This window comes from Pinus tabuliformis, chromosome 1_1 (genome assembly GCF_031772625.1).
Source record: "Pinus tabuliformis cultivar Carrire ecotype Pingquan chromosome 1_1, CPIR1, whole genome shotgun sequence".
NCBI classification, from domain to species: Eukaryota; Viridiplantae; Streptophyta; class Pinopsida; order Pinales; family Pinaceae; genus Pinus; species Pinus tabuliformis.
The window spans coordinates 833033915-833056476 of NC_142297.1; the positions used below are offsets into that span (position 1 = coordinate 833033915).

The following is a 22562-nucleotide window of genomic DNA, read 5'->3' on the forward strand; positions in this document are numbered from 1 at the left end:
CTTGAACAAAATCCAGAAAATAAACTTAAGACTTGATGCATCAAAGTATGTATTTGTAGGCAATATCTGGTTTCGGAAATCTCCTGATGGAATGATCCTCAAATGTGCAGATGATAAAGATGAAAATCATATTTTAAAATATTTGCATGGCACATAAAAACAATTTGATCACATTGGTGGTCACTTTGTTACAAGGGCCACTGCTTATAAGATCATAAGAATTGGATACTACTGGTTGAATATCTTTAAGGACACTTTCAAATTTGTTAGATCATGCAGTGAATGTCAGAATGTGATTGGAAAGTTGCAATATTCATCAATGCCTTTAGAACATATCATTGCCACCTGCCCCTTTTAAATGGGAGCTTGATTTCATAGGACCAATTAATCCACCTTCTTTAGTTGACCATATTTTTATTTTAACTGTGACAGATTATTTCACTAAATTGTTCGAAGCAGTCCCTCTTAAAAAACCACTAATGGGCAAGTTATTACGTTCTTTCAAGAAACTTTAATGCCCAAATTTGGAAAACCTATTCATATCATATATGATAATGGACCTACCTTTATATTTGCTAAGTTTGCGCTCTTTTGTAGCAAGTTCGTTGTCAAGAAAACTTTTTCATCCACATACAACCCCCAAGGAAATGGTTTGGTTGACTCGACCAATAGGAATCTTCTCAAAATTCTTAAAAGAATTATTTCAGATAAGCCTAGGCAATGGCATCATTTACTTTTTAAAGCCTTATGGGAAGATCGCACTACCACTAAAGTGACTATTAGTGTCCAACCCTTCCAGCTTGTTTATGGACATGAGGTTATTATGCCATATGAGTTGTGTTGTCGCGCAAAGTGTCAAGGCACTGCGACAACGCTCAGAGTAAGGGTTGTCACTCTAATCCTTACTCTGTTTAGACTCTCTCCTAAACAAGTCAACGGGAGTAGTCCCTAAGGTGAATGAATGAGTATAGCCTATGGAAAACAAGCTCTAGGAGACTTAAAGATGAATAACTTGATTAATGTAAACGAGTCCTGTTTAACTAAAATGGATAGATCAAATAAAATAAGACACAACCACAAGATAAAAATGATTCTAGATCAGTGTCTTTATATTCAATTAACCATAAACTAAATGAGAACAAGTTATCCAAAGCAATTTATAAATGTGACGAAAGTGACGATCATGAACAATTAAATGTAAATGCCCAAAACTTTATCATGAAAGAGATTCTAGCAATTAAATACCATGAAGAACTATGAAATTTAACTGCGAAGTAATATATCATTTTAGAAAAATGATTTTCTTCAATAACCCACATCTAGAATTTACCTTTCTACTATAGTAAATATTTAGAAATGATTTAAGAAATTATTAAATGTGCTTGACTATAACGAAATTTATACCACAAAAATTAAAATTTTACACTTAACACAAAAAGGACACCAAGGAACTTTAGATTTAAAATTTAATTATCCCTTAGGTAATTTTTTAATATGCTAAGCTTATGAAACAAATTTAATGTGGAAATTAAATTTTTTAATGTGAGCAAAAATAAAAATCAAAGAACTTAATTAAATTTAGATTTTTTATGGGTTGTAAGCCACATTAAAAATTAAAAAGAAAAATGCGAGGGCACAAATTCTCCTTTCGGTTTAATTCCTTGTCAATTTCACAGTCACCAAAATATTTTTTAAACGAAAATAAAAATAAAAATAAAAGAAAGGAAAACGAAAATAATAATAATAATAATAAAATCATAAGTTAAAAAAATAAAAAATAAAAAACGTGAAACAAAAACAAAACAAATAAATCAAATCAAATAAAAAATAAAACAAATTGAAAAACAAAAATAAAAAACAAATTTTAAATCAAAATGAATGTAACCTAACCAAAGTTTAAAAAAATAAAATGAAATCCAATTTTATTAAAAAATGAAGAACTAACCCTAAGACATAAAGTAAAAAAGGGAAATCGAAGTGTGTTTTGGTTTTGCAGGTTTGGAGGAGAGGCGACGAGAGGGGCTCGATGGAAGAGTTGCAGTGATGAATGGTTGGAGGTCGATGGAGGTCTTTGCAGGTTGAAGGCGGCGGAGGATAGAATAATCGAGGGAGGAGTTGTGAGTAAGATGGCAGAGCCGCGAGGAGAAATTCTTGGATGCAGAGAAATGGAAGAGAGGGGACACGGATAGCAAGGAAAAAGCGAGCTCGGTCAAAGATGGAGAGGGATGGAGGTTTGAAGTGACAGCCTGCATGCAAGGAGAGATGGGATAGTGCAAGGAGAAGGAAGATGTAGATAAAGAAGAGCATGCAGGCGAGGAAGGTCGCAGATGTGCAATGAGCAAGAAGGGAGGACATAGGCAGAAATCAATGGAGGAATAAGGGTTTCGATGGCAGCTTTTTGCATGCAGCAAGGAGGTTGATAATGGAGAAAAACACAAAGGGAGAAGAAGTTGTAGACTCGATGGAGGAATAAAGGGTTTTCTATAATAATAAAAAATCGAAATTTGCAACAAATCAAAAACCCCAGCCAATAGATCAAAAAACCCAGTCAGCAGAGAAATGGTAGCCCATAAACTTTTTTAAAAAATCAGAAAATTTTGATATAAAATGATGTATCCTTTTGCTTCAGATTTATCCTTGAAACCCTTATAAAATTTCGAGATCTAAGAATTTAAAACCCTTGGGCTACAAAAAAAATTGAATAATATCCCTACAAAGTGATCTTGAGGTCGGATCTTACCCTTCAAGACCTAGATCTGGGTTCAAATAGAAATTCTCCTTCAGATTTGTACATGTAATAACAAAAACGAAACACCCAGAAAAGATATATACAACGATGAAATTAATAAACCCAAAAATCAATTAAATTACAATAATTACAAGCTGAAGGCTCTAAGTAGCCAGATCTATTATTATGTTGTGCAGAAATTTAATAAAACAACAAAAAAATGAGCTGCTAACTCGAAACCCTCATGCATCAATAAAACAAAAAATCTTATGATAAGACTGGGATTAATTTAGCTGGGCTCTTCAGGAAACATGGATCAGGAATTGGTTGGTCCAACTGAAAACTTCCCCTAATGCCCGAATATCTAAATTGAGATTTCCCTGCAAAACGCAATCCAACCATTAAAAATAGAACAAAAAAATCATAATAAATTTTACACAAATAGAGATACATGTTATTACGTTCAAAATTTAAATTATTATTCAAACCCCAGCGACTGGGAAAAATACTTGTACTCAAATCACTCTTAAGAAGCTATCATCAATGGCTTTAAAAAAAATGCATGCATGAAAATAAAACATCTTACAGTATTCTCATGAAGAGTAACATCAACAGAATTTAACCCCAAAATCTTTCTTTATGATCAAAAAAAAAATTACACTAGAGCTTCTTGTTAAGGATAGGACACGAAAATCAAATAGATCAACTAAAAAATGACCTCCTATTTAAAGATAAATCCTCCAACAGCTAATTTGAGTGATCATCGTCGAAGCAATCTCGACCGTTAATGAAGATTAAACTTTCTTCTAATCTCATCCGTCGAAATATTTAAATATTGAGGAAATTCAAATTTTTTATTTAAATGCATTTATTTTTGAGTTAATTTCCCCAAAAATTTGACTTTGACTTAACCCTCAGGAATCAAAAGTCTAAAATTTATCAAAATAATTAATTTACCTTAGTCCCGAGACCTTTTAAAATTTAATTTTTTAAGACCGGCGAATTTTGCCTTTGGATAATTTAAATTTACCTTGGAACTAGAATTAATTAAATTTTTGGATTAGGATTTTAATTAATTTTGGGGAAGAAATTTTAATTAATTAACTTATGAGGAGATAAATTATTTTTGCAACTCTCAAGCCACTTTACATCATGATTTTGATTTAACCAACAAGAGTCAAAGGTTTAAAATTTATCAAAATAATTAATTTTACCTTAGTCCTAGGACCTTTTAAAATTTAATTTTTTAGCACATACGAATTTTGCCTTTGGAGAATTTAAATTTACCTAGGAACTAGAATTTATTAAATTTTTGGCTTAGGATTTTAATTAATTTTGGGCTAAAAAAATTAATTAATTAACTTATGAGGGGATCAATTATTTTTCTAACCCTCAAGTCACTTTACATCATGATTTTCATATTTTTTACATCATAAGGGGGAAAACCCATTTGTAATAGACCCTCACAGACTACTAATTTATGTGACACAAGTATAATCCAGTAGACCAAATAATTTATAATAAAATAATCTAACCAAATAGTTAGGATTATTCTCAAATTACTTTTACATAGACTCGATCTAGAACATTAAGACTCGCCTAAAATCTTAGCGACAAAATCCATTCCAGCCTTGGGGTAAGATTGGAGGGAAAAACTCTATCGATTATTCGAAAATGAATCAGTGAGACAAAAAACTTCCTAGAATGAAGATCATCAATAGAAAGGTAGGTTTACCCAGGTCGTTACATACATGACACATGTATGCCGAGATTATTTACATTATACATATGCAGAATGGGTTTACATAACATCTTGGAAGTTAGGTTGATTATGATCGTTGGATGGCACAGACACATCGATCAAGTGTTATCCATTTTGCGAATAATGGGGGTGTACTGTGATGGGTCACTGACACGTAGTGGTCAACATCTAGCTCTACTTGGGGACATGTTGCACTGGAGGAATGTGAGAATCCAGAATCTACATCCACGCAACACAAAAGATAAAATAAGTAGCGTCCATCCAAAAATCATGATATAATATTAAGCACAAGAAAGATATAAGTTTTTCATTTATTAACTATCCTAATAACACGAAAAACATAAATCTACCTACAAAATAAAATACTGAAATAAAAGGGTGTAGGGTCAAGAATACAATAAAAAGGATGCCCCATGGCCTCAGATGTATTCAATGTAATGCATGTTGAGAAATTCTCTGCTTTTCAGGTAAATTTGTAGGTTATTTTTTAGATGTGCCATGTTCAATCGTGCATATGGTAGGACTCTTCCCTCTCTAAAAATTAAGCCGTTTGGATCCGTCTTCCGCAGAATTTCCCTAAAAACCCCGAAACTTATCCAAATTATTTAGAAAGTGAATAATATGTGTTTCATTATCAAAGGCCTGGGCGCGTTTAGATTTATCTGGGACAGAAGGTTTAAAAATGATATCCGTCTTAGTTTTATCTTCAATTAATTTATCAGATAACTGCATGGTAGACGCAACAACAACTAACTCATTAGCTAAGCAATTTTGATCTCTTGGGATACCTTCAAGATTGATGGCATCAAAATACTCCATGGTATCCCATACAACATTTCTATAATTTCTTAATCTTTGATTTTTAGATGTAAAAGTATTTTTTATTTGCATGATAACTACATCTCAATCACCCTTGATACTCAGTAATTTCACTTCAATGTTTTTCTCCATTTCAATACCCAACAACAAAGCTTTATATTCAGCGACATTGCTGGTTGCTTCAAATTCTAATCGATAGGCAAAGTTTAAAATATGACCAAGGGGAGATTTAAAGACAATTCCCGCACCTTTACCATGCCTAAACGATGCACCATCAAAGTACAAATGCCAAACTTTTTTTTAAGTCGCCCTCTTTTTTATCAACCTTGACCTCTACGGGAATGATTGAATTAGATAAAATAGCATGATTCCCAGGGTCTGGTCGTTCACATATTATCTCATTATGGGGACTTTTAGGATCTTCGACATGGAATCTCCTTTCAGACTCTGTTTAATTTAAGAAATCATTGACCATTAGGGGAAGGAATCGTAGCATATGACCAGTTCATTTGTATGATTCCTCCTAAATCAGAAGCCCATTTCCTAGACAACAACATACCCCAAGCATCAAGCACATCAACCACAACTATGTCCATGACAATCATGATATCGGGGTACACAGACAAATGGACTTGTAAGTCTTTAATTAACCCATGAAATTCAATTTTCTTCGAATCCATGGCACATATGTTGTAGTAAAGCCTAGATATCCTTAAATTAAGTTGTTCCATGACTCTCGTAGTCATCACACAAGCAAAAGCACGAGAGTTAAACAAGCAAGGATGTAACCGATAATTATTAACAAGCAGAGTAATGAAAAAAGAAGAATGCCCTTTGTTATCGAATTCCATACCTTGCAGATACATGGGAGCATCCTGGTATAAAGCCTCATGAGTATCCTCTTGAGTTGCATTCACCCGGGTACTGCCAATAGCACTTAGTAACTTGGCCTTTTGGGAGGGGAATTTTCCTATTTTGGTGATAGGAACCAAAACTTTAGAGTTATTAAACCAACCTCCTAAATCAATATTTGTACCAGAAGCTTATCCGAGGTTAACACTTCGAGAATTAACTTGATTATCATTTTGACTTCTTCTCTGATAGGTTAGCCCCTTGTCCTTAGCAATTTCAAGAACTCGCTTAGGAGGAGGCTCCTCACTAAAAAGTTTAACCAAGACATCAATTTCTTGACCAAAATTATTAATGCTATATGAAGATGTGAAAGGTCTGACGGGTTGACTATTTCCCTTGACCTCTTCCCAATTCTCTTGTGATAGATGATATTCTTTACCAACCACATTTATCTGATTATTTGTCCCAAGCATCTCATGATGCATGATTCTCTTGATAACGGGACAAGTAGCTTCTTCATGAAGCTCATCGCAAGCCCTACAGTAAGGCGACATATCCTCCACAAGATTATTAATTTCAAGAGGATTGGGCCTATGCTCACTGATTTGACCTTTTTTCTACCAATTATTTCGATTATTATTATTATTTTGACCCCTAGGTTGACGATTTTGCATTTGAGCTCTTTCCATTTGAATCAACCTAGACTGTAATGTAGTTATTTCCTTAGCATGATCAACAATCATCCTAGCTTGATTTAACTCCATATTTTCCAACTTCTTAAGCAGTTTTTGCATAGGTTCTTCTTCATATTCTTTTTCCTTTCCTTTAGGTTATTTTAATTTAACAACAAATCTATCAAACCTAGGAATTTCATATTTACCAGAAGCCTTTTTATCTTTTTCCAACTCTTCAATTTTGATTTGACAAGCCTTGTAGTCACCAGGCTTGGACCTCCTTAGCTCATAAGAAGTGTCAGGATTGAAAGTATCGAAATAATATTCTAGAAGCATTTTCTCACTTGGTTTGTAATCATTAGATATCTCTTTAAGCATACCATTAAACCTTTTATTAAATTCCTCACACATCTCATTTTCTTTCTTTTTAATAACACTAATGCCTTTTGCTAGAAATTGATCTTCTTTCTTATCACCAAATTTCTTTCTAAAAGCATGAAGGAGGGAATTAAATGAATCAATTCTATGATCAAGTCTATCCCTAAACGAATCCATAGAATCCCGCTAAAGGGTCAAGATGAAGCATTTCATTTGCACATCCTCATGATTATGAGCATTAGCGAATTTAGCCCACCAAGTCTAAAAAGCATATAAATGATTTTTAACAGTGATTGCATTATTTCCTTGGAAAGCGGGCAAATTGTCTATACCAATATTAGTAAGGTTATGGGGATAACCCTGGATGTTAGCAAAGTTAAGAGGCTCATAGATATCCATGATGTCTAGAACAGGGGAATTCAAGAAGAGTGAATGGATGTCACAGAAAGCTTCTTGGTCGAGATTTTCAAGGAGTGTACGAGAAGAGAGCATGTGTAATCTAACTCTAAGAGCCCTTTCAGGATCCGAAGCAGGATTAGCCAAGCTACTTGGGTTCCTCCTGGTACACGTCCCTGTAAAATATGAAGTGGAGTTGCAACCCGGACAGAAATCTAACTTAGACACAGAAGATGATATGATAAAAATGAGATGAAGATGAAAGGGTGAAGATGAATGGATCAAATGATGAGAAGAGATTGAAAGGACTAAGGACAGAAAAAACTCTTTCGCCGACAACGATGCCAAAAAATGTTGTCATGCAAAATGTCTAGGCATCGCGACAACGCTCAGAGTAAGGGTCGTCACTCTAATCCTTACTCACTCCATTTAGACGCTTTCACAGACAAGTCAAGGGGGGTAGTCCCTAAGGTGAATGAATAAGGATAGCCTGTGGAACACAAGCTCTAGGAGACTTAAATATAAACAATTTGATAAATGTAAACGAGTCCTGATTAACTGAAATGGATAGATCAAATAAAATAAGACACAACCACAAGATAAAAATGATTCTAGACCAGTGTCTTAATATTCAATTAACCATAAACTAAATGAGAACAAGTTATCTAGAGCAATATATAAATGTGATGAAAGTGACGATCACGAATGATTAAATGCAAATGCCCAAAACTTTATCATGAAAGAGATTCTAGCAATTATATACCATGAAGAACTATGAAATTTAACTTATAAGTAATATATGATTCTAGAAAAAAGATTTTATTCAATAACCAAGATCTAGAATTTACCTCTCCTATAGTCAACCTTTAGAGATGATTTAAAAAATTATTAAATGTGCTTGACTATAGCGAAATTAATACCACAAAATTTAAAATTTTATACTTAACACAAAAAGGACACCAAGGAACTTTAAATTTAGAATTTAATTATCCCTTAGGTAAATTTTTAATGTGCTAACCTTATGAAACAAATTTGATGTGGCAATTAAATTTTTTAATGTGACCAAGAGTAAAAATCAAAAGAACTTAACTAAATTTAGAATTTTTATGGGCATACGCCACATAAAAATTAAAAAAAATTAAATGTGAGGGCACAAATTCTCCTTCTGATTTAATTCCTTAGCAATTTCAAAGTCACCAAAAACAAAATTTTAATTTTTTGTAATTTTTTAGATTTTTAGTGTTTTTTAAATATTTTTTAAATGAAAATCAAAACCAAAATAAAAGAAACGAAATCTAAAAATTTAAAAATTAATTAATTAATTAATAAAAAAAAAATAAAAAATGTGAAACAAAAAATAAAATCAAATAAAAAATAAAACAAATTGGTAAAAAAAAAAAAAAAAACGAATTTTAAATCAAAATGAATCTAACCTAACCAAAGTTTAAAAAAAAATGAAATCCTATTTTATTAAAAAAGGAAGAACTAACCCTAAAACATAAAGTAAAAAGGGAAATCGAAGTGTGTTTTGGTTTTTCAGGTTTGGAGGAGAGGCAACGAGAGAGGCTTGACGGAGGAGTTGCAGCAATGAATGGTTGGAGGTCGATGGAAGTCTTTGCAGGTTGAAGGCGGCGGACGATAAAAGAATCGAGAGAGGAGTTGCAAGCAAGATGGCAGAGCTGCGAAGAGTAATGCTTAGACGTGGAGCAATGGAAGAGAGGGGACGCAGATAGCAAGGAAACAGCAAGCTCGAGCAGAGATGGAGAGGGATGGAAGTTTGAAGTGACAAGCTGCATGCAAGGAGAGATGGGATAGCGCGAGGAGAAGGAAGATGCAAGTATAGAAGAGAATGCGGGTGAGGAAGGTCGCAGATGGGCAGTGAGCAAGAAGGGAGGATGTAGGCAGAAATCAATGGAGGAATAAGGGTTTCAATCGCAGATTTTTACATGCAGCAAGGAGGTCGATAATGGAGAAAAATGCAGAAGGAGAAGAAGTCGCAGATTTGATGAAGGAATAAGGGGTTCTCTAAAAAGAAATTGAAATTTGCAGCAAATCAAAAACCCCAACCAACAAATCAAAAAACCCAGTGAGCAAAGAAATGGTAGCCCAGAAACTTAAAAATAAAAAATCAGAAAATTTTGATTTAAAATGATGTATCCTTTTGCCTCGAATTTATCCTTGAAACCCCTATAAAAATTTTCAGATCTAAGAATTTAAAACCCTTGGACTGCAAAAAATTTGAAAAATATCCCTGCAAAGTGATATTGAGGCCAGATCTTACCCTTCAGAACCTAGATCTGGCTTCAAATAGGATTCTCCTTCAGATCTGTACCTGTAATGACAAAAACGAAACACCCGGAAATGATATATACAGTGATGAAATTAAAAAACCCAAAAACCTAGTTAAATTATAATAATTACATGATGAAAGCTCTAAGTAGCCACATCTATCATTATGTTGTACAAAAATTAAAATATTTTTTAAATTTTAAAGGAGTTGCTAACTCGAAACTCTCATGCATCAATAAAACAAAAAATATTATGATAAGCCCAGAATTAATTTAGCTAGGCTCTTCACGAAACATAGATCGGGAGTTCACTGGTCCAACTGAAAACTTTCCCTAATGCCAGAGGATCTAAATCAAGATTTCCTTACAAAACTCGATCCAGCCATTAAAAATTGCGCGATAAAATAATAATAGAGTTTAGACAAATATAGATATTTTTTATTACGTTCAAAATTTAAATTATTATTCAAACCCCAGCGACTGAGCAAGATACATGTACTCAAATCAGTTTTCAGAAGCTATCATCAATGGTTTTAAAAAAAAATCATGCATGAAATAAAGCATCTTACAATATTCCCATGAAGAGTAACACCAGCAGAATTTAACCCCAAAGTCTTTGTTTATTATCTAGAATAAAATACACCAAAGCTTCTTGTTAAGCACATGACTCAGAGATCGAATAGATCGACTGACAAATGACCTCCTATTTAAATATAAATCCTCCAACGGCTAGTTCGAGTGATCCTCGTTAAAGAAATCTCGACCGTTGATGAAGATTAAAATTTATTTTATCTCATCCGTTGAAATATTTAAATATTGATAAAATTCGAAATTTTTATTTAAATGCATTTTAATTAACTCAAAAATAAAAATTTTGAGTTAATTTCCAAAAAAAATTGACTTTGACTTAATCAACAGGGATCAAAGGTTTAAAATTTATCAAAATAATTAATTTGCCTTAGTCCCAAAATCTTTTAAAATTTAATTTTTTAGAACTGACGAATTTTGTCTTTAGAGAATTTAAATTTACCTAGGAACTAGAATTAATTAAATTTCTGGCTTAGGATTTTAATTAATTTTGGACCAGAAAATTTGATTAATTAACTTATAAAGGGATAAATTATTTTCCAACACTCAAGACACTTTACACGTGATTTTCATATTTTTTACATCATAAGGGGGAAAACCCATTTGTAATAGACCCTCACAGACTACCAATTTCTATGACACAAGTATAATCTAGCAAACCAAGTAATTTGTAATAAAATAATCTAACCAAATAGTTAGGATTATTCCCAAATTACTTTTACATAGACTCGATCTAGAACACTAGGATTCGCCTAAGATCCTAGTGACAAAATCCATTCCAGTTTTGGGGTAAGATTGGAGTGGAAAACTCTGCCGATTATTCGAAAATGAATCGGTGAGACGAAAAACCTCCTAGAATGGAGATCGTCAGTAGAAAGGTAGGTTTACCTAGGTCGTTACATACATGACACAGGTCCGCTGAGATTATTTACATTATACACATGCAGAATAGTTTTACATAACATCTTGGAAGTCAAACTGATGATGATAGGTGGAAGACACCGACACATCGATCAGGCGTTATCCCTTTTGCAAAAAAAGGGGGTGTGTTGCGATGGGTTGTTAACATGTAGTGGCCAACAAGCTGCAATTGGCTTTTTTTCGCCTTGCATTTCAAACTAAAGAATTTAAAGGATCTAATCAAGCAATCACTATCATGCACTGTTAGCCCTTGATGAACAAAGAACTATATCTTTCAATAAAATCTAGAAGAGACAAAAAATTGTTAAAAAATATCATGACAAAAGGGTACTACAAGAGATTTATTAAGGATTTCAGCAAAATTGCTTCACCTTTTTTTGGTTTACTAACAAAAGAATCATATTTCTAATGCACAGATAAATGTCAAAAGGCATTTGAAGAGCTCAAAGATAAATTGACAACTACACCCGTCCTTAGGAGCTTATATTGGGCCTTTCCCTTCAACATTCACATAAATGCATCAAAGAAGGCAATGGGGGCAACATTGGGACATCTTGAAGTAAATTACCTTATGCCATCTATTTCATTAGTAAAAACTTGTCTTCAAAGAAAAAGAGAACAATTGTAAGAAATGGTGCTCCTTATACTTAGATTGCGGAAACCTCTTCAAGTTGGGCCCGATCAAATCCTAAGGAGACGTGTAAGAGAAGATGAGCTCTATGACATCCTCTTAGCATGTCATGATTTACCCTGCAAGGTGCATCTTGCTGCTAAGAAGACAACCTACAAGATTCTTTAGGCAGGATACTACTGACCTATTCTTCATCACTCCAAGTGAAAATTATAAAAAAAATAGGAAGGAAATTCTAAAATATTAAATCAAGTCTAAATTTTGTGGGAATTCCATTTTCCAAAAAGGATTGGTCCAAGGAAAAATTTGATGGTCCATAAAAGAAGTCAATGACCCAGCAAAAATCATTTTTTTAAGAAATGGTCCATGTTGGTTATTTTGAATGAGAAATTATCAAGGAGGAAAATGAAGGAAAGATTTTTTGTGGTTCAAGATCCAAATTTTAGTCAGTCCAGCTCATGCTTCAAGGCAAATCGAACTTCTTCATCAAGATCTATGCAGTTCATCAAGATCTACGCAATTCATCAAGGGACACGATTGATTTGACATAGATCAAACCCTGGACTAGTTGTTTGCTCAAGAAAGCTAGTCGTTTCACTTGGAGGGAAGCCCCTCTCTCATATTTTCTATAAATTGAGCCTTTGGATCCTAATTGTAACATATTTGGGTGATGTAATCAAGCTCTTCGCCCTGGAAGCTCTACTATGCACAAGATTTTTCTGAATATAAAGCAAGTCTTTAGGTGTAAATTCTGTGTTGTTATTCTTCCATGACTATGGTAATATTGAATTGATTCATTGTGCTTAATATTCTACTGGTAATAATTTAATTGTTATTTCCATTTGCTATTATAGATTTATTGATGTATAGTTATCTTGCACTAGTATTTAGGCTAGAAAAATACTCTTGATCTGGACGTCCTTGGGGTTTTCAGTTGAACCCCTAGAAAGTCCTTTTTCATTGTACTATCTAACCCCATTTGGATCTAACAATATATTTTTGGAAGTGTGTAGAAATCATTACTTGGAACCAAAATTTTGGAATTTGGGGACATTTTCGACTAAACCAACCAACTCTCAAGCATATAATTGGAAGAACCCACATTAATATTCTCCAAAGGTTTATCTAACGAAAGTTTTGCAAGGGTCCCTTAGCTATAGCTTTTGTAATATTTTTATCTCTATCTATTTATCTCTATTATTGTGATTTAACTGAATAATCTGGCTAATTTAGAGCTATTTATTTTTCTGCAAGAGCGGAATTGTACTCACACTCTTTGGGTGAATTAATTTGTAAATTTTGTAAATTTTTTGTAGATTTTTCTAGCCCTCTTGTACATATATTTCTCTTGTATAGATCTTGTATATATTTCTTGAGTCTTCCATTATTTGTCTTTGCAGATCTCAAGGGAGAACAAGGGTTTTATCTTGGAGAAATTTTGCAAAAAACTTTCTTGCAGGTGAAACTTCAGGATTAAAGAGAAATCAAAAAAAATTAAAGCCACTATTGCTTGATCCATCAATTTCTCTCTCCTAGATGCTTAGGGTTTCAAGGAGAGCGCAAATTTTTAAGGTCATCTTTATCACTTTTGGAGGATCAATCTTTGTTTGGGAAGTTGTCCACATTTTTTTGAGCATATTTCTCTTAGGCCGCAAACATAGGAGGAGGTTATCTTTCCTCCCACGTGAAAATCCTCCAAGGGTTTGATCAAATATTATTTTTTTTTTTTTTTTAAAGAGATCTTCAAACCGATTTGGAAAAGGGAATCATTTGAAGGACTTGAATATAGGTCTAAGTTATTTTATGCAAGTCGAATTGTTTTGGAGGCTTTCTCTTAGTTGCAAGCCTAGAGAGGCCCCCCTTCTCCTTTTGTGCGAAAATACCTCTCTCATTGGGCATTTGCAGCTGAAGCAATTTTTTTGTGAAGGGGATTAATAAATTGTTCTTGTAATTTGAGGAGGGGTTTCTCTTTCAAAAAACTACATCTCTTGTAAACCGTTCTAGAGGATCTAGAGCCCTCATATATGTCTAGGAGAGTCTCTCTTTGTAATATAATAATAAAAGGATTTTTCTTGTGGGAGATTGGGGTTTTCGCTTATGGTATCTCTTCTCATCATTGGGTAGGAGATCTTCTTGATTGATTCTAACTTGCTAGATTAGTTTACTTTTCTTGCATTTAGATCTAGTTTCTTTAATCTAATCTTCTAGTTGCTCATTATCGAACTTATTGATCTAATTTGCAATTTGAGTAGCTCTTGTCTTGATCTCATTTGCATTTAGTTAAAGCATACTCTCTCTAACAATTAGATCTAAATTAACAATCTCATTTGCCATCATTTCATTTTCTCTTCATCTCATCTATGTCTGCTTCATTGTGTAATTCATGTTTGTTCTATTACTCATTGAAAACTCTTAAAAACACATTATAAGTAAAGTGACATTCTTAATTAATATCTCAATAATTCATTTCATGAGGTGATTGAAACTTGAGTTAATTTACATTTTCTTGTGTTTTATTGGGAAATTCACAATTGTTTCATTTGGGATTTATTTATCATATTAATACTTCGAAACACACATTCTAATTGAATCAATTGAAAGTGAAATTGTATCTCGCTATCAACACATATTAAAGCATTTCACTTTTGAAGCATTGTGGTTAATCTCATTTGTATCAATTGTATCTCATTTGCACTTTAGATCTAATTTTGCATCTCTAAAATTTACCTCCAAGCATAAGCTTGGTTGATAGAAATTTTAGGATACTTCCATGACTTCCATTCAATTTGATAAACTTGAGATTTGAACAAAGGTTAAAACATGTGATTGCACAATTCTCTTTTGGTCGATCCCTTGGAGCAATGAAGGCACATGGGTTGTCTTGAAGTGTAGAAGAGTATCGATAATGACAGACTAAGTGCCTCCTTGACCCAACCATCTTGCAATTCACCTCACTCTTTACCAAGTTTTAAGAAATTGATGGGAAGTCTCACCACAAATTAGACATATAATTAACATTTACCAAGACCAATTTGTCTCACACGCGAACATAACATTGGCTCATCTTGCATTTTTTCATTGTACAAGTTGATTTGTGAGCATTTCATTTTACTTGCAAGTATTACATTGCATTGCTCTTGTACTTATCATTTCAATTACTCACTCTCTTTTCATTGATATCAATTCTATCTTATTTGAGCATTTTTCTGAAACTTACAAGTATAAGTTTTATTTACCTTGCAAGTCTTTCCATTGCTCATCGTTAAAATTGGAAACTAGGACCAAACTCCATGTGGGTCATCTTATTTATGGTAGTTGATATTTTTCTTGTACTCCTCTCATCGAGAGGTGTAGGATTGATCTAAAGATCATCTAATTCCGATAAGTATTCATAGAGATATGAATTTATTTGCGTTATGGGAAAATTCGTCAAGGTCGGCCAACAACTAAACTGTCCCCACTTGTGCTCCATGTTTTGGTATAAATACAAGTGCCTTGCAAGTCATTTGAACAGACAACTCTCTTGAGATTTCTTTTTCTCCATTTGTTTTGGGTTTTAGTGGAAAGAAGAATCTCTAAGGGATAAATGTTGTCCTAAAGGATGCTCTAAATGCAGTCCTAGATGATGCCTTAGCAGCTCTTCGCATGACCTAGATCTAGGACATTATCAACCCTAAACCAATACATTGTCAAGGAAGAATTGTGAAGAAGACAGCCCTAAGCCTCTACGTTGTCAAGGAAGACAACCCTCATCTACTACATTGTCCCAAGGGTGACCCTAACCGCAATTATGGAGATGCCCTAAACACGCAGCCATGGAAATGAAGGTAGAAACCCTAGCCGCAGGTCTAAGGAGAAGAGATGCCCTAATATTAGTTGCTACGTTGCCTAACGAAGATGGCACCTAAACGATGTCTTAGAAGAGAAGTGTTACACAAGTAATGCCCTCGTTGTCATGGAGCTCTTACACTTAAACGCTGAGGTAAAGAAGCCACCTTCAGCTATCCTTAACATTGTTCTCTAACTGTTGTTTTGATTGTCATGGATTGTTGTCTTAATGGATGCCTATTGTTGTCACCTAAACGTTGAGAGAAGAAGAAATTGGCATTGTTATGTGCTAGGTTGTAGGCCATAGCACTATAGCTAGCCACCTTGAATATGAAAGTTGGACGTATAATGCATCATAGTGCATAGAGGAGCAGCAATGTACAGTGCAGCGTTGTGCACATAGGAACACAATGTACAGTGCAGCATAGCGAGCAATGGGACAGCAATGGAACATGGTGCAACACATGGTACAACAATGGGACAACAATGGTACATGGTGCAGCAATGGTACATCAATGGAACATGGTGTAGCGTATGGTACAACAATGGGACAGCAATGGTACATGGTGCAATAAGGTACAACAATGGGACAACATGGTAATGATGGGCATATAGCAACAGTGAGAATGTATTGCAGCAGCAGAATGATGAGATATTGCAGGATGCATTTGGGTGTAGCATAGTGCAATGAAGAGCTCAACATAGTGCAGCATGAGGAGATGTAGTACAGTGATGGGTACAGTGATGATTACTGAAGCATGATGAAATGCAGCATAGTGATGATGGGTGCAGCATGGTGCAGCGTGATGATGAGGTGCAGCACAATGATAGGTGCAGCGTGGTGATGGAGTCACCTTGGAGAATTAGTTGAAACAGCATGTCTTCCACTGAGTTCAACCACCTCATGTATCATTTTCTTAGAGATGATTTATGCTCTTATTTAGATAAGTCAAAGTGTTGACTTTTGTTGTATATGTACTATCTCTCTCTCTGATAAACTATTGAAGAACATATAAGAAGAATTGATCAAGGGTTTCCCCACATTGGGGTTTGTCCCTGGCTAGCGCCACATCTTGCATCCTTTTGTCTTGGCTTGTCTTCTGCGATTTATGTTTATGTTCCATTTGCAATTTACTATTATGCTAATGTGATTGCTAATCTAGAAAAGATATTGAGCTAACTATGAAAATTGAAATAAACTGCTCTAAGCATAGAACATACCTATTATTTTTTTCATTTTTCAATATTGTGATATCGTTCCACTAACGCTTGTCTTGCAAAGTTGTTATTGTGATATCATTCCACTACAGCTTGAGTGGGCCTAATGGTTAAGAACATGTGTTTCCTCCTAAGAGGTCACATGTTCAAAACCAAAGAGGGGTAGAGTATGTATGCCTTCGTAGACTTAGCAGTCAAATCACTGCGCAAAGGTGGATCCCTTGTCCCACAAACAAGGGGGTCTCATACACCAATTTGGTGTTTGGCTTGGCTATGACCTTAAAATTGGATAATAATAATTATTATTATTGTAACTTGAAATATCATTTTCATTTGCAAGTATCATAATGTATTTTTGAGAATTATCTAAAGGCACTGTTCTCTCATATATTATCTTGTTGAATCTATCTCATTAATATTTCACATGCTCATTAACTTTCATACTTGCTAAATAAGCCTCTAATCTCTAAATTCAAGTTATAATTGAATGGTGATTGCCTTGCCCTTTATCTCCTATGCCTTGTTATCATTTACTAGTTTCCTTTAATATCATCTTTAGGCACCACCCCTCTTGACTTAGCTAGGAGAGAGTAGGGAATAGGTCACAACCCCTTCTCTGAGCATTGCGCCTTCAAGACCACACCTGGTGGAATTGAGGACTTTGTCTGCATTTAGGTGTGCATCTTAGGCGACAACACTACCAACATAGAATACCTTTAAGTGATCTATGATCGCAAGCCTCTTGTGTGGTGAAATTCCAATAAAGAGCAAGAGGTGGAGTGTTAAGGTGATGGTGGCAACCACCTCATGGTTGCATTAGGGTCTATCCCTCGCCTTGTGAGCCCCCTTACAAGCCCTGCTACATTTTGAAGCAACAGTGCTCGTGGCTTGACCTAAGGACAAAAATAGCATGACATAAGGTGTGCTGAAAATAGTAAATACTATGCTTAAACAAGGCAAATCCCCTTAACTTTTTACATACAATTATGACCTCTAGTTTCTCTAGGACAACAAAATCAGTGTTCAATCATTCATGCACTACCTGACTGCCATATGCTAGAGCACATGCATACATATTAGATTAGAATGATCTGCTTGTAAGATTCACTTAAAAGACTTCCTTTCATCACACACCAACAGTCTGAATTTCCTGTTGCAAGCACATGGGAGGTGTAAATAATTTTCTGTTGATTCAAATTCATTTCAGTATTAAAGGTACCAAACTAGATATATCCATCTTGAATGACTTCAATCTGCTATAATAATGTTGGGTTTCCTGCACAGAGGTCTGTCATTGAATTAAGTTCTGCAAATAAGGAGTCCTCTTTAGCAGATTTTAATTCTCAGTAGAAAAAATAACCTTGCCAAACTAAATCAAGGCACTTAACTCCTGTAACTTATGATTGTCATGTGATTATGTACCACAAAATTTGCTGAAAAAAATCAGTACAGCAGTCCTTCCTAAATCTTTTGTTGCTTCATATATAATACTCAACCTGGAGGCTACTCCGTGAGGGGCTACATGACCAACTACTGAAAATCTGCTATTACAAGTTCACTACAGCCAACACAATGGAGTCTGGACACTCAAGGTAAATTACTCAAAAGAAAACTTAGGCCACATCTCCAAAAACCTTGCCTTGAACTAAGGCCGCATGCATAGTGATTTAGGCTAAGGAAGGAGATCAAATGAACTTGAGATGGGTCACCGCTAAAAAAAAGTATATAATTGTGAGACACCTCATGGCACATTTGCCAACTAGAAACAAATTTAGTTATAGATGTAGCAAGGAATATATGCGATTAATATACCTTATAATATGTATTATGATGAACACAACTAAAGCACATTCCTATAGGGATATAACAGCCATGTATGACAAGCCTCTCTAGGAAAACACTAAACCCCTTTTTTTATATTCCCAAAGTCGAAATAAATCGAAAAGCACCAAATCACCCCTTAATCCCAAGTATTAAAAACATCGCAATATTGAAAAGGATCTAAGGGGGCAAATTAACTCATGTTAATCACAATGAGTATAGTATACTCATGGATATGGTTTAGGGACTTGACGCAATCATCAAACCGAGCATGTGTACACCATATAAGCATTTTGAGGCACTGATAAATGGCTGTTGTATGTCACAAACAGAACATATATTTGCCTGCTCAATTTTGTACTTCACTCAGCATCCTCCACCCACCAAATCCCCGAACTATATCATTCTACCCTATACCTGCTACAAATAGAAACTACTAAATCTAGAGTGTAGACATGCCCAAAAAAATCAGTCTAGATGCTAATAAGCAAGAAAGACTGAAAATGAAGTTAAGAACCACGTGTCTGCTGCCAAATATAATACATCCAAAAATAGATACTGCTAAAAATAGAAATACCGTGTCAATGAAAACAGTCTCATTTAGACACTTTCTGAAGGAAACCAAATATGTTCTTGGAAACAAGAAGCCATGCAAAGAAGATAACTAAAAATAGCAATGTTGTGAAATTGCTTGCATGTTTCCCAAAATAGGCCCATCAACATCATGAGCTCATGATGACCAATAATATGTAAAAATATGTGACATGCAGGCCCCGAATCTCTGGATCCTGGAAAAAAGCAAACTACTGAAAATAGCAATTTCTCAAAAATCAAAATCTAGTCAAATTGACTCTAAAACAAGCTTAAATCACTGTGAAGATGTGGATGCCCCTATAATAGAACTACCTTGATGGAATTTAACTTAATCTTAACCCTCCAGTTATGCAGGGAAATCTGCAGGTTAACAATTTTAAGTCTATATAAGGATTTGCTCTCTCCATTTTTAATCATGGTTGGATTAATATGAGAACACTCTTGGAGCCTAATTGAATATCTTGTGAAAGCAATGTGATTGTAAGGGTTCTTTCTTGTAATGTGTGGCATTATATGTCAGTCTTCCCCACTAAAGTACTTTTTTGGTTTTGTTTCTGAATACATTGACATTGCAGCCTTGGTCTTAATCACAGTTGTTTCTTATTTTCATGTTAATAGCAAGAGACACCCTTAAATCAATAACTTGTCTAGGAGGATCACATTAGTCTACAGACTTGTTACCCACTGTTTCTGTGGATAATGTTGCCATCCCAATGGCTCTAATATTTGCAGTTCAGGGTATCATTTTCAACGGTGACAATGAATCTATCCTTGACAGTCTACATATATTTGTTATGGCAGCCATCACCATCATTTCATGTGAGATATACAAATGAAATATCATGATGAAGAGGATTTTCAAACTAAAGAAAAGTTTGATACATTCATTTTGTGTGAAAGGAACAATGGTTACACCAATGGCTGGATGCATTGTGAAGGTTCTAGTTGAAGATGGGACAATGATTAAGAAAAAATGGAGCAATCTTGAATCCATGAAGTCCCTCTTTTATGGTAGTATTAAAGGGCTGGTTATGGCATTCATAGTGGATATGTAGCACTCTAGGATCATAGAACTGTGTAAGAAAATCCAATGCAGTCTAAGTGGTGCATTACAAGTTTGGAATAGCATATAATGTGACGATGGTGCGTTCTAGAATGTGTAATCTTTGTTGCATGGTGTGCCTCCTTATACAGATATAACAACTACATGAGGAAAGTATCCAATAAAGCCTCATATATTCGATCCATGCAGAGGACTGTTGAAAAGTGATGTCCTGGTTGTATGTACTATGAAGCAGTCTAAAACTTTACACAAATTGCAACTTGGTGATTCTGCACTATACCTGTCACATGATCAGTATTGCGGATGGAACATAGCACATTAAGGTTCTGGGGGAGTTGCATATTCACAATCACAACTCACCAAACAGCACCCTCAGCTTCTCCTTAACAGCAAGGCAACTCACACTGTTGAAGAGGCTCTCAGAATTTGTCGCAGGTTTCACCTGAGGAAAAGTGCCTTCCAACATCAACACCATTTCCTACTTTGAAACTATGATACCATATGCACCCAGGCTGACAGAATAGAGTAGCAGACAGCACTGAATCACAGAAGAAGATGACTCAAAAAATGACACAAAATGCCCAAACAGTCTCATACACTTGTGTAATGTAGGTCAAGATGCCAAGGAGGCCTTGTTGGTGTGTATGCTAACTTCTTGTGAATCTTTAGTGGAGTGGCCAGTCATGCTTGGGAGTGATCCCTAGGTACAAGTTGGTGACTATGATTTTCTTATGGTTTCACTAGCTAGGGTCCAGAAAATGCTTGAGCAAGATGCCCCGAATAAATGGTGTATCTAGGCTAAGTGGATATCCTTAAACTCATATTGAAGTCCCAAATTTGATTATTTGTTCCTCCTATTCAACTCCAACTTGACTTCCCAACAAGTACTTCAATATGGCACTTGGCATAGTGCAGACTTTCTAGCATATATCTAGTCCTAACATTCTTACCACTCAAACTCCAACTGAAAGTGTAAAAATGTCAACCACAAAGTGAGAACCCAAGAAAAACTCAGAAAGGCTACCCACTATCACCATAGTAGCACTTTTCCTTGCTTTAGGCCAGCTCTCCTCCAACACGAGGCGGTATTCGTAAGATAGGATTGCTAAAGCTTATATAGTGAAGTACAAGGTGAAATGCACAAGTTAACAACAGCAAAACAAAATGTTGATAAGATTTTATAAATACAATGATGGAAGGACCAAAACTAGTGTCAATTCCATTGGGTAAGTGGAGTGGAAAGAATAACTATGAGGATTGTTTCCTTATGTGATTAGAAAAGAATGAAGATGAAATAAGCAAGCTACCATACTCCTATCTTGTTATCTTCTAATGTAGAAAATGTTTTTCGAAAGCCCACACAAAGGATTAAATCAAAATATGCAAAATTGTATCTCTCCAACAAGATAGTGTAGATGGAAACCAATTGTTAAAGAAGAAATGAGACATCCATTGACATTTCCAGCAATAAGCAACAAAGACATGAAAGAAGTAATAAGCCACAATTAGTACTTTCTTAATAAAGGGAAAATCTTCTTAAAAAGGAAATGATGTTACCCATATTTCAAACCTCAATAGACATTTGATCTAAACAATTTCTAGCATATGTATTCAACAACATAGAACCCAACACATTATACCTCACAAGGGAAGTGCTCAACTTCATTAGCCTCGAGATCTTCAACTAAGCACCAGGGTGGGGAATCCCCAAATCCAATAATCATAAAAATGGAGAGAGAAAATCGTTATAAAAATTTGGGCTCAATCTCCACTTACAATTAAATACTATTAGCAGAGTCGAGACCTAGTTTATTCTCCTAGGAATATACTGGAAAGGTACAAAAATGATTATAATATTACAAAAGTGGGCCTCTCAAGACCAACATGCCCTACAGTAATAAGGCTACATAAGTCAAAGTGCCACATGTTTTCATCCTCAAGCAATGCACTCATGCCCATGGAAGGTGGTGCCACTTGTCCTTGGTGGATTGTTCAATGTAA

General features: G+C 34.8%; 1 long non-coding RNA gene across 1 annotated transcript in view; it reads right to left on the reverse strand.

Annotated features, from left to right (window-relative positions):
- Positions 1-2855: 2855 nt before the first annotated feature.
- The window catches only part of LOC149216709 (uncharacterized), a 97969-nt gene continuing 78262 nt past the window's right edge, over positions 2856-22562 (reverse strand). Inside the window, exon 5 of the long non-coding RNA XR_016250588.1 lies at positions 2856-3108. This is a non-coding gene — a long non-coding RNA (uncharacterized LOC149216709). The remainder of the gene's footprint in view (positions 3109-22562) is intronic.